The 14,003-nt window shown below is 34.5% G+C and overlaps 2 long non-coding RNA genes across 4 annotated transcripts; one reads left to right on the forward strand and one right to left on the reverse strand.

Annotated features, from left to right (window-relative positions):
- The first annotated feature begins 2,353 nt into the window (after positions 1-2,353).
- Positions 2,354-5,697, forward strand: LOC145623948 (uncharacterized). Of its 3 annotated transcripts, none has more exons than XR_014110317.1 (3): positions 2,354-2,562; positions 3,332-3,744; positions 4,809-5,697. It is a non-coding gene; the product is annotated as an uncharacterized LOC145623948 (long non-coding RNA). The 3 variants fall into 3 exon arrangements; XR_014110315.1 differs by having other exon boundaries at positions 3,332-3,699; positions 4,251-5,697; XR_014110314.1 differs by having other exon boundaries at positions 3,332-3,699.
- A 5,005-nt stretch (positions 5,698-10,702) lies between these two features.
- Positions 10,703-11,722, reverse strand: LOC145613328 (uncharacterized). The gene is made up of 3 exons (XR_014106907.1): positions 11,553-11,722; positions 11,397-11,464; positions 10,703-10,879 (listed from the first exon to the last, which is right to left on the reverse strand). It is a non-coding gene; the product is annotated as an uncharacterized LOC145613328 (long non-coding RNA).
- Positions 11,723-14,003: the final 2,281 nt, after the last annotated feature.

Raw genomic sequence — 14,003 nt, forward strand, 5'->3', positions numbered from 1 at the left:
CTGTTAAAATATTCGGGTCGGGTCAACTAACTTTTGACTACTCTATATATAACTAATGTAAGATTTTGTTACATTAGAAACAAAGTTAATATAATTTGAATCTTGAGTTGATAGAAACAAGAACTATATGTATTGGAACAAGTAGAAACATAATTGTGTTTTATTACATTTAATAATCAATGAAACTTGCATGCATATTTATGTAACCTAATTAATACTATATGTTGTCTTGACAGTAACTTAATTATTATTATGAAGAAATTAGTACAATAACAACCGATTCTTATAATATCTTATTGTTTTCTCAAATGAATATATTGTGGTTTACCTAAGATTTTAAGAATTATACATATACTTTCCTTCAAATTTGAAATAGATGGAGTTATTTATATCATTTTCCTTAATTATTTACACTATCTACTACTCTAATTTTTATTTTTATTTTGACAAGTACTCTAATTTAATGTGGTTGTGTAAAATTATAGGCGATAATGTATAAATATGTAATTGATGATCACTTATCGATCTGAAAAGTAAGCTAAGTGTTGAAAACATGCGTTATGAAATAAGGTTATAAAGACATGTAAGAACAATATCGTTTGATTATAACTATTATTACATAATTTTATCATTTTATTGTTAAAAACATGTAACAACAATATAATTTTATTAAAAATACTATCTTAACGATCTTAAATAAAATGATTAGAAATATATTATTTTATTGTTAAAGCATGTTTGAATCGAGTCATTTTAACACGTTACTTGATTAACAAGACCCCTTTAGCCACCGCATAGAGTATAAAGCTCAATCAATATGATCTCAAATTAAACCTGCATTAACCTAAGAAAACCCTCTCCAAAATCGATGTGTTTCAAACCAACTTGATTTAAACTCGAGTCATTTCTAATGCGGATTGTTTATAACCTAAAACGAATACATATCGTACAAAAATAAAATTGAATCCGAACGAACCTGTTTCTAATCACAACCGAATTGACTCCACTTATAAGCTAAATGAACTAGGTTCAACCCTAAGTTTGAACATTTTTACTTTTTTGACCCGATCCGAACAAAATTATTTCTTAAAAATTTTCAAACCGAATTACTAATTCAGTTTGGCTCAATTTTATTCGAATTACCTATAGCAAATTGTTATACACGATCTTCAATTATATTTATTCATGTTATTACATAATAGTATTATGTAATAATTGTTATACACGATATTAATTAATATTTATTTAGTGAAAAATCGAATATAAAATTACAATTTTACACATAAGTGAATTAAATAATAATAATAATAATAATCATCTATCAAATATTATATTTTACAAATATACTCATACAAGTAAAAATTTCGTGGGAAACTCCTCCCTCTAATTAACCTACTTAAAATTTCGTGGGAAACTCCTCCCTCTAAGAGCATAATGTATGGTTGGTGCACCCGGGTGCACCATGCGCATGGTGCACCCGAAAAGAACATAAGGTATATTTAAAAGAACATGGACAAAAAAAGAACATTATATATATTTATAAAGAACATGAGCATAATATGTTCTTTAAGTTTGATGATTATGTTCTTTGAGTTTGAACTATATGTTCTTTATATTATACAATATGTTCTTTATATTATACAATATATTCTTTAATGTATGTACATTTAAAAAAAAAAAAAAAAAAAAAAAAAAAAAAAAAAAAAAAAACAATCACTCGAGTAACCAGAAAAAAGAACATGTTCTTTAATGTATTATCATGTTCTTTTTGTAAAGACTTTATGTTCTTTGGCTAGAGGTGATCAAAGTTATAACGGCCCGACCCGATTTTGGACGGGTTTTGGGCAGAACTTTTTCGCCCCCAAAATCTGGTCGAACCCGACCCTTAAATTTAATTTATTGGGCGGGTTTGGGAATGCGTTTTATGCGTTTTAGTTGATTTTTTTACTCGACCTGAAAAGCCCGCATGGCCGGACAATTTTGGGCACAAAAACTTTGGCCCAAAATTTGGCCCGACTCAAGAAGTGAGCTGATTTTTTAACCTTGGCCTGGCCCACCCAATGATCACCTACATCTTTGTCAAACACGAACATGTTCTTTTTTGTCAAATATAATGTTCTTTTTCAAACACGTTCAACACCTAAATAACCATGAAAAATAACATGTTCTTTTTTTAAAGACTTTATGTTCTTTGTACTGTCATGTTTTTGTCAAACACAAATATGTTCTTTTGTCAAACATAGGTATGTTCTTTTTTTAACACTAGCATGTTCTTTTTTTTGCCCATATTCTTTAAAATATGTCTAATGTTCTTTTCGGGTGCACCACCGGGTGCACTATACTATTTTCACTGAGAGCAATATTCTGCTGATAAACTCCCTCCAAGGCACATCTAAGCTCCAGAGAACTTAATAAGGTTAACAGAAGCTTCTTGGTGATATTGCTCTGGAATAACGATACTGCTTCACCACTCGACCACCGCTCCTACCGCCGCACTACTGCACCTCCGCATCTCCGCACCTCCGCACCACCGCACTGTTGCCCTACCACTGCATCATCCAAGTAGGCTTTCTATCTTTTCTTATTCTACAATAATTTGATTCAGGTGAAATTGTCAATCTAATTCTGATATATTTGTTAATTCATTCGGATTATTTAATTAATTTGCAGATATAATTCATTCAGTATTCTTGAATTACAATAATTTGATTTGAATTTTAGGTATAATAAAATTTTGAAATTTTGGTTTTAGGGAAATAGAGCATCGATTTTTCCAGATTGTGGGGTTTTGGATCAATTTAGAGATTACGGCATGGTCTGATTCTTATAAATTAATAGAATTTAATTTAATCACATCGAGTTATGTCTTAATGAATGTCAACTTTCATAAATAACATCTATTGGATGCCAGAAAACAATTTCTTATAACAATTTGTGGTCAACTACTAAATTGAAAGAAATAAAAAATTGATATCTTTTACAATGTTTCTATTTTCCGGAGTTAATAGAATTATAGAACTATATAATCATTGTTGTGCTGTTAGTTTTTGCTGTTGTCAAACATGGCATTTTTGCTTTTATGTGAATTTCATGGCTATAAACCTGTGACAACATCAAAGTTTGTTTGACGAGAAGAATTTTATATACTCTTGTAATTGAGGAATGGAGTAATTGGTTTGTAAGTTGTAACCGATGGTTAGGTGATCATCTAGATCGAGCTAAACCAAGTGTGTCATCTGGTTGTGGATATATCGTACCTTGAAAGTAATTTGGACTTAAGTATTCTGTGATTTTTGCCTCTCTTTCTCACACACTTCTTCTCTCCTTGGAGATCTCTGCTACAATGGCTACTCAGATGAGCAAGAACTGGAAGTTCGGTGCTGATGGTGTCATTTACGCTGAACTGAATAAAGTTTTCAGTAGAGAACTCACTGAAGATAGCTACACTGGTGACGGAGTTAGGGCTACTTGTACCCAGAATGTTCTTCGTAATTTACCCCTTTTTTGTGTTTTGGATTCGATCTTTTCAATTCTTTGTTTCTGATTTTGTTATTTTGATTGATTGTATTACGTGAGAAGAGAAGAAGGATTAAGGGGAGCTGACCTCGATTCTGCAGAAGAGAATCAAATTTCTAGAAAACACCATTGAATTTTACGCTGAGAAGGTTAACAATAGGGGACTTTGCGCTATTGCTCAATGTGAGTCTCTCCGTTACAAGCTTCTTGGTTTTCCTGTTAGAAGGTGTAAGAATGCATAAAGCTTTTTCTTTTTCATTGACTTTTAATTGGTTTTTTTTTATCTGAAACTAATAGGGAATTTTTATGAGATTCGTTTTTAATTTGCTGTTAGAGTATTGATTAATTATTTTGGTTGATTGTTATATTGCGATGTCAACAATTTCATAACTTGATTCATTTGAGAAGTGAGTTATGTAAAGTGTGATAAATATATCCTTTAACAATTTTATTGAGTTTATTGTCACTTTTCTATCCACTTAAAGTGACAATAAACTGTTAATTCTTTCTGCTAGCATTATCAAGTTAACGGACTACGTTATAACCCCATTCCTCTCTGTTTATTATACATTATACATTAGCTTGCACTAGTAGGCTAGCTCAGTTTCTGTTGGAGTATGTTGGTAACATAAAAATGTGCGAGAGTATCATAAGAAAGAACCAAGTACTTTTAATTTTTATTATAATTTACTAGTGGCCTAGGTTTTTTTGGCCTGACTTTGTTCTGTACACAGGGTGCAAAGAGCACTCGCCTTTTGAAATCAATGAAGACTTACCTTGACTACATCTGAAGCTGAGAAGCATGAAGTATTGAAGTCCAAGATCTTTTCTAACCTTGAGATTTTCATTTTTTGACTTGTAGAAATATCTTCTAACTTTAAGAATAGACCATGTTTGACAGAATAATCCCCCCCTGATCCCAGCACAAAGAGTTAGAAGGTAACTTCGAACTCAGGGGAATGTTAAGCACCCTCTTCACTTCAAAATGCAATAGAACTTCTGAAATTTTTTCCACTTTCTAGCAGCTAGTCGTAGTATCAAATCAGATCACAAACCTTTAAGCCTGCATCATGATTGTCTCTAGGTGAAATTATGCAGCGAGACAGCGTGCCTTGGATCCACTAGTCTGACCAGACAAATGCCTCTACGATTTAAAGGAAAATCTGGAAATTAAATGTCCTTCCGAGGATTAAGTTGGTTGCGTGGAGGGGTTTTCAGAATGCTTTGCTCACTTAATGTGCCATTCAGTCTCGTATTAACAATTATGACCTTGATTGCTTTATTTGCTGCAGGGAGCCTGAGTCTACAATTCATGCGCTCAAAGATTGTGCTCAGGCGAGGGCTATTTTGGGTAAGTCCAGTTATGATTTTGTTTTTATACTGTGTGCTGCCAGTGTAGTTGAATGGTGGGAGTCCTGTTTTCTGAAGATGGATGAGTGTGATGTAGCAAACGTTATAGCCATTTGCTAGGCTATTTGTGGTGCTAGGGACTTTCAGATTATGGAGAAGTGTAGGGACTATGGGGAAGTGCTGAGCTATGCTATAAAGACTAATGCAGAAGCTGCCGAAGCTGGAAATTCCAAGTCTGGTTTCTGATGTGCTGCTGCTGTTTGTTTAGGGAAGGCTGCTGTCGGTTGGACAACATATGCAGGTCTCTTAAAGGTTAATGTTGATGCTGACTTTGTAGGTGACTTCGGGTGTGGTTTGGGGGCAGTGATCAGGGATGGTCTTGGTGCTGTTAAGGCTGCAGGGGTCCAGCAGGGCAGTGAGAAGTGGGACGTGAGGATGGCTGAAGCAAAAGCCGTGTGGTGGGGGCAGCAGTTGCTGCGAATATGGGGGCCCATAATATAGTTGTTGAGGGTAATTGTTTGCAGGTCTTCCAAGCTATGAAGAGCAAAGATATTGGCTATAGTGAATTTTCTGTAATTTTAGGGGGTATTTTGTTATTTTGCAATAACATTTTTAATGTTTCTTGGTTTTTTGTGAAACAAGGTCGCCCAGTTTCAACATAGGGAAGTGGGTTAACATATGTGGTTTGATGTAATTCCCTATCAGGAATAGCTCTTCTTGATATATCTAATTAGCTCCCCTTTGTGGGTTTTATAAAAAAAAAATAAACAAAATACAAAGGAAATGGACCATGTTTTATTGACTCGATATAAATTTGATCTTGATTCTCATTCCTTTATTTCATGTACACATAAGAAGTTGTGGATTGAGAATACATTGAAAAATATAGGAGCAAAGGAAGAAGATATAATCTCAACATTAATTATGCTTAACAATGCAAACAAGAAAATAAAATTCTTTTGGATTACTATTTGCATATTAAGAACAACATCGAATAATAAGAAAAGGCTACGGTTTTTTTCATAAAACAGTAGCAAATAGGTAAAAAATGTTGTGATTTTGAATCGTAGCAAATACATGTTGCTATGTGTTACTCCTAGTTTTGCGGTTCAAAATCAGAGCAAAAGGTTTGAATAAAACCGTAGCAAATGTGTACTGGTACTCCACTTTTTCAAAATTATTGTAACATAAAGACTAAGCTAATGCTCTAAAATTGCAAATTTAAAAAAAATTATAATTATAAAACAGAAAACAAAATATTATTTTGGCCATTTTTACACTACATTGGTTTTTTTTTTTTTTTTTTTTTTTTTTTTTTTTTTTTTTTTTTTTTTTTTGTAAAAAATCAATAATTATAAGATACAACATTTTTTAAATGAATTTATTTAAATATTATTTGGGTAAATGTCATACATCTATAAATTTATAATAATGCATAATCATACTTCCATCAATTTTATTTGAAAGAATTTGTAAATTATTTTTTTACATATTAATTTGTATTTCATATTTGAAACTAACTGTAAATTTAAACAAGAAAAAAGAAATGTTGTCGTAAGATTCCTATCATTAGACTAAATTTATTTTCCTTAAAAGAAATATGGTCGGTTTATATTAACATATGTTTGCCACGAAAATAAATTTTTATGTGGCACAAGTGTTATAATGATTGTCACATTGAAAAAAATATTCGTGACATAAGTGTTTGTTTGCCACGAGAATAATGTTGTCATTATTCTCGTGGCACCATTGTCTATTTGCCACGAGAAGATAAATACAAGTAGCATAAGTGTTTATTTGCTACGGGAAAAAACTAAAGTCGTGGCTCTAGTTTTGGTTAGCCACGAACATCATTTTTCCCGTGGCATAATATTTGTTGTCATGTTAAGTTTATTATTGATTTTAATTTTTCCCGTGGCAAGATCAAATTATGCCACAAATTTAGAATTCCCGTGGCATAATTCGTGGCACAAGTGGTGAATTGTTGTAGTGGTAAAAACCGGTTTGGGCCCAGTTTAATATTTTGGTCATAACTTTCTCATTATCCATTGGAATTGGGCTTATAATATATCGTTGGAAAGGTCTTTTCAAGACCAATCCAACTACACCATTATTGGACCCATATCAAGGACCAAACTAAACCGAAATGCACGTTTTTCAAAAATAGGGTGAGAAAAGAAATATTTTCAAAAACAGAAAGAAGAGATATTTTAATAAAAACATCCTCATCACTAGACTTTTCACACTTTCGCTTTATTCGATAATCAAATGACGTGAAAGGTATTCATCGCTGGGTTTGGTTTTGGGGAGACACATTTGGGTGTCTACATCATTCGTCACTGATCAGGGGTTATTATGTTACACTGTGATGCCGTTTGGCTTGAAGAATGCGTCTGTTACTTTCCAACGAATGATTAATATAGTCTTCATTAAACAGATTGGGAGGAACGTAGAGGCATATATTGATGACATGATTGTAAGATTGAAGCAACAGGCGGATCACCTTGCTGATCTCCAAGAAACGTTCGCCACACTAAGGCGACACAAGGTCCTGCTTAACCCCAAGAAGTGTGTCTTTGGTTTTGAGTTTGGAAAATTTCTCAGATTCTTGATTGACCAAAGGGGGATTGAGGCCAACCCTGGAAAAATACAGGTGGTCATCGACATGCAGTCGCCCCGCAATGTTAAGGAAGTATAAAAACTAACAGGTTGCCTTGCGGCCCTGGGAGATTCCCCAGCCAGTTAGGTGACAAGTGCCTCTACTTCTTCTAGGTGATTAGGAAGAAGACTAGATTTGAATGGGAGGATGATGCTGAGGCGACCTTTCAAAAATTGAAAGCACATCTGCACTCTTTGCCAAGGCTGGTTAGCCCTCTACCCAAAGAGACGCTCTATATGTACCTGGATGTCGCAGACCATGCCCTCGGTGTTATTTTCTTAGTTGAAAGAGACGACATCCAGCTCTCGGTCTAATTCATTAGCCACGTTCTCAGTAACGTAGAGCTTTGGTACCCCATAGTCGAAAAATTTGGCCTTTCTCTTTACATGGTTGTCAAGAAGTTAAAGCCTTACTTCTTCTTGGCACATCCGGTTGTGGTCTATATTGACCAACCGATCAAGCGGCCAATGACAACCCTAGAATCATCAGGCCGAATGCCCAAATGGGCCATTGAGTTGCAGGGACTGGAAATCACTTTTGAACCAAGGAAGGCAATAAAGGGGCGGGCATTCGCCGACTTTATTGTCGAAATGACAAGGCCGACTGAGCCGGATAATACTGATCAGGTTTGGAAAGTGTTTGTGGACGGAAGCTCCACTATGAACGCCTGTGGTGAAGGAGTAATATATCAGTCCCTTGAAGGGGAAAAGTACGAGCATGCACTATGGTTCAAGTTCGAGGCCTCAAATAATGAGGCCGAATATGAAGCCTTGCTAGCCAGCATCCGCATTTGCAAGGCGGCAGGGGCAACAAAGATTGACCCCTTCTCTGACTCCCAGTTGGTCGTAAGCCAATACATGGTGATTATGAAGCCATCCATCCGACCATGATCAAATACTTATAAGCAGTCAAAGCTGAAGCTGGTACACTTGAAGAATTTCATCTAAGTCAAGTGCCCAGGTCTGAAAACAACCAGGCGGATGCTCTGTCAAAATTAACATCCTCCGCCTCCTGTGATACGCCTCGGTTAGTCTTCTGGGAAGTTATGGAAAAAAGGAGTATATTTGATGAAGATCTCATTGGAGTACTTGATCGAAGCTCTACCTGGATGGATGGCATCCGGGCATATCTGACAAACGACACACTCTCTGATTCACCCTAGGAGGCGGCCGTGTTGAAGAAGCGAGCTGTAAACTTTGAGATGAGATAAGGAGATCTCTTCAAAGTAGATTTTTTGAAGTCTCTATTGAAGTGTGTTACCCTAGAAAAAAGGAAAGAAGTTCTCGAAGAATTGCATGCGGGATACTATGCCTCTCACATAAGTGGCAGATCCTTGACCGTCAGAGCTAGGCGGCACTACTTCTGGCCCACCCTTGCGTCAAACGCTATGGAGATGGTTAAAAATACGATAAGTGTCAAAATTTGGCAAGCTAATCCATCGCCCGGCCACTAACTTGACGGTAATCCATAATCCAGTACCATTTGCTAAATGGGGCATGGACATTCTAAGGCCTTCTACGGACCAAGATCAAGATTTTATAAGAGCACCACCTGCACAATGTGCAGACGGACCAAGCTCAAGATTTTATAAGAGCGCCGCCTTCACAATATGCAGACGGACCAAGCTCAAGATTCTTGAAATAACCGAACATCGCCTGCACATTTGTAGACACCCAAATGTGTCTCCCCAAAACCAAACCCAGTGATGAATACCTTTCACGTCATTTGATTATCAAACGAGGTGAAAGTGTTAAAAGTCTAGTGATGGTTGTTATTAATAAAAATACTTCTTTCTGTTTTCAAAAATATTCCTTTTCGTACCCTGTTTATGAAATATAGCAAGTCAAATTTAGTTTGGTAAATAATAAGTGTCCAATAATAGTGTAGTTGGATCGGGCTCGAGAAGTATTTTCCAACGATATATTATAAGCCTAATTTCGATGAATAATGAGGAAGTTATGGCCAAAACACTAAAGTGGGTCCGAAATGAATTTTATATGCGGCCCAATGATCTAGAGGAGGGCCTATTAATTATTATTCCTAAAGTTATTAGGATTGACATTTAATCTTCTAGAATAATCTAGAAGGTTCTTTTAAAATTCTAATAGTATTAGGATTGATAATTATATTTTAAAGAGTTTTATTTGGAACAAAATAAGTGTTTTATGATACATCCGATTTTAATTTGATAAACACGAATTTGCTGCTTAATCATATTAAGAAAATGATTCCGTAAAAAGCGCGTTTTATCTTTTAATTAGCGCCAAATGACAATGTCTGTCGCCTGGCGCTAATGTCTGTCGCCAGACACTAATGTCTGTCTCCAAACGGTGGTGCCTGTCGCTTGGTGACATATGCCAATTTTATTACGTATAGAACTGGAAGTATTTTGGATTTATTTCCGGACTATTTTTCTATAAATAGGGGTCGTATCTCCCCGTTTTCTTTCATTCACAACCATCAATCTCTATTCTTTCTCTCTGTCTAAAAGCTAGAAGCTTTCCCTCTCTCTATTATTTTTCTAAACCTTCCCTCATACAAAATTCCACATACAGTAGTTCTAGACACACCTAGCCAAGTTCGAAGTTGCCTTCGCCCTAGACGTGAAAAGTTGATAATTTATGAGGGTTTGGTCCCAAATCTCTCTTTCAATTATTTAAATTAATTGTTTGATTTATTATTTTCCTTGAACATTAGTAGAAAAACATTTATTTGCAGCGATTAAAAACTATTCTTTTGCTGCATTTTTGGAGGGGCAGCAAACGCTAGGGCAGCAAATGAATGGATTAGTTTGCTGCGGTTGTTGTTAACCCTAGCAAATGAATTAATTGATTTGCAGCGGTTATTCCAATAACCCCTGCAAATAAATATTTTTTTTTACAATTCATCAAAAATTTAATTGTTGCTTTATATATATATATATATATATATATATATATATATATATATATGTTTAACCCATTACTAATCTACTATTCAACCAAAAAAAATTACCAAAATTCTAATTTGTAGTTGTAGAGAAAACAAAATGCACCTTAAATTGCTACTCAAAGAAAAGTAAGTGAAAAAACAAATATTTCCATTATTAAAAGCTTATAAAATTACATTGTCATATAAAATTACACTATCAAAAGAATAAAAAATCAATTGGACAACATATCAAGCATTTAGCGGCTTAACATTATACAAAATCATAAACCACTAAGAGCTAATGACCAAAGAATAATAGAAGGCAGCAGGCCAGCAGCGTCAGTGGCATAAAGCAAGTAGTAGCAACAACAATAGCTCGACTAGGAAGCAATAATAGAACCGTCTTGCAGGAAGCAACAACAGGAGCAGCATCTGCATCGACATCTAAAAGAAATAATTTGAGATAGAAGATTGAAGCTGTTGACACCGAAATTTTGTTAATTATTAGGTGTCATATATGTAAATAAGGAGATAATATAAAAAATTATAAGATATTTATATTCAGAATCTCATAGATTATTATCTTTTACTCTACGACTCTCTATATAAAGAGGGTCGAATCTAGGGTTTAATGAGGCTCAGATGGAATAAGTCACAAAGACCCCATCTCCTCCCTACTACCAAACATTGTAGGCTCAGATGGAATAAGTCACAAAGACCCATCTCCTCCCTACTACCAAACATTGTAGGTACATAGTATGGATTTAAGCCCTAGCCCTTTGGAGAGAGGAATCAAGAGATCTACGTGAGTTGTAACCTCTTTAATTATCAATGAAATAATTGTTCCCGTATATTTTTTAACCTCTTTAATTATCAATGAAATAATTGTTCCCGTATATTTTTTAACCTCTTTAATTATATATTGCAGGTTTGAATTTTTATGGTTTACAGAAGCAACTACCTTTTATCAATGTTCAATGGGACTAACATGCCCTTGTCTGAAGGTTCATTTGCACATTGTAATTCAAGCTGCATAATCGTTCAACATTTTAAATATTAAATGCTAAAAAGTTTATACAAACTTAATTAAGAGGAAGTGATGAAATGAGTAACTAACCCTTCGACCACTACCCTGATTGTCTCATTCGAAGATAAAGATTAGAATTAAGTGATACTGAACCAAAGCAACTTAGCCACTGCTTCTCTTTCTTGATAAGCTAGGCTCTCAAGTTTCTATGCATTGGATCAAGAACTAGTGCTTATTCTCTGCGACCAAATGCAAATTCTAATCATATTCAATATAGACATGCTAAGAAAATAAATATAAATGTTCAGACATGCTAACAAAATATATGTAAATATTCAATCTTAACCTTATATCTAGAGACTCATATATAGAAACTTAGCTTGAGTTAACCAAAAGTAGCAACATACAACATTGAGGATAAATTAATCACTACCTGCATAAGATGTTCAAAGTACTCTGGATCCCACAATTGTAAAGAGATGCACGAAAGTCAAGTAAGTTATGTAGGACAGTAATACAAGGACACAAGTGAAATGTACTTTCAAGTCATGCCTGATTGGAGAATTATATTCAATAATCAAGAGGTTTTACACATTACCACCAACATCGATCTACAAAAGCTAGATTAAAAACTAGTGTTACCTTAAATTTCAGCTAGCGCTGCCTTCTTTTTTGCATCAAAAGTTAACTGTAAAAATACTACTCACCTTCTTTATGTAGAAGTGCATGATATCCTTGAACATTTAACTTACACTAAAGATAAAAACCTCTAATGTACAAACATATATACAAAATTGACACAACACAAAATACATACACTTACGCTTTGTTAAGACAAGAAGGAATTAAGAGAAAGGGAGTGAAGGGAAAAAGTTTCCATTTTAGATAAGGGGTTAGGGAAAGACAGGGAGGGAGAGGGAGGAATATATATTTTCTCTCCTTAAATAAACACCATCTCTCTATTTGGAGGGATTTGGAGAAAAAAAGGAGATCCGCCTTCCCTATCCTCTTCCTTTCTATTCTAATTTGCTATCCAAAGTGATAAATAGAATGTCAATCAAGTAAATAATTATATTCAGTAGAAAGGACAACCACAATTGATTATCAAGTATAGAAAATCATAATTCAGAAATATTATTAGGAAATTTTGTTTAGAACTACCCTAAAGATAGGGTCATTTGTGAACAACTACCCAATTTTTTTTTATTTGTTTAGAACTACCCGTAAGTTTGAAAACGTTTGGGTAGCACTACCCACTAACGTTTTCCATCCAATTAAAATGTTATTTTGACTATATTTTTCACTTTTATCAATTACAATGCCTAATTCATGCTAAAATAAGCAAAAACCCCAATTCAATTAAACCCCCGAACCTTAGAATTCAAAATCCCCAAATAACACTAAACTCATGAACCCTAAAATGAATTCTAATTAAAACCCTAATTAGGTTATAAAGTAAATTAAAACCTTTATACAAACTGAGAGAGTTAATTGGGTGAAAAAAGTGAAAAAAGTGTGCTCCGCTAACGTCTTAATTCGACGAAAAATGTTAATGGGTAGTGCTACCCAAATGTTTTCAAACTTGTGGATATTTCTACACAAATAAAAAAAAAATGGGTAGTTGTTCACAAATGCCCTATCTTTAGGGTAGTTCTACACAAAATTTCTATATTATTATTATCAACCAAAGCAATATTTTAAACCACTAATAACAATCCTCTATTATAGTTGGCATTATAAAAGCATGACATAATAGTAGTGGAGTAATAATATCAACATTCCAGGCAACAGCACTACACTGAAAAGAAAGATTTAATCTTAAGAATTAGAGTTCTCTTAAAATTCCATAATGTATTCTTTATCTCATCTATAATCGAATCAATAAAATCTAAGGCCAAACTTCTTTTTCTTGTTTTGCGTGATGTGCTCAAGCCTCCCATCGGAAAATAAGAAGTGAAAAGATGTCAAATACACCTTGCTTAAATGTTAAATCTATATCAACCTATAATTTCTTCATCTGCAATCAATATTTGACATCAATTATTTCTAGGAAATTTTGACTTTTACCACCTTCAAATAACCACTTAATTGAATTTACTACCTCCAAAAAAAAAAAGATTTACTTTACCACCAACAAAATTTCCAAAAAATCGATTTTACCACCAACTAACGGATTCCGTCCACGAATCCGTTAGTAGGGCCCACCTTTTTGACGTTTCTTCTTCATCTTCCCCGATCTTCCGTGTAAACCAACCAGCAACGAAATCAACTACCTCGGTTGGTCGGAATTTCGTGTGTGACTAAGGAGGGGCCGGAATTTGGTGTGTGGGTTAGGGAGGTGGTCGGAATTAGGTGGTGGTTAGGGTTTTAGGAGTGAGAAATTTGGTGGTGGCTAGGGTTTTTAGAGTGGTCGGAATTAGAAGGGGCTTTATGGGTGGTCAGGATTTGGTGGCTGCCAAAAACTAAGAAGCCAAATCACCAACAACAGGGATACAAATCGATTATCATCAACATTTCTACAAACCAAAGCAATTAATCCAT

Source organism: Chenopodium album, chromosome 3, assembly GCF_948465745.1.
Source record: "Chenopodium album chromosome 3, dcCheAlbu1.1, whole genome shotgun sequence".
Taxonomy (NCBI): Eukaryota; Viridiplantae; Streptophyta; class Magnoliopsida; order Caryophyllales; family Amaranthaceae; genus Chenopodium; species Chenopodium album.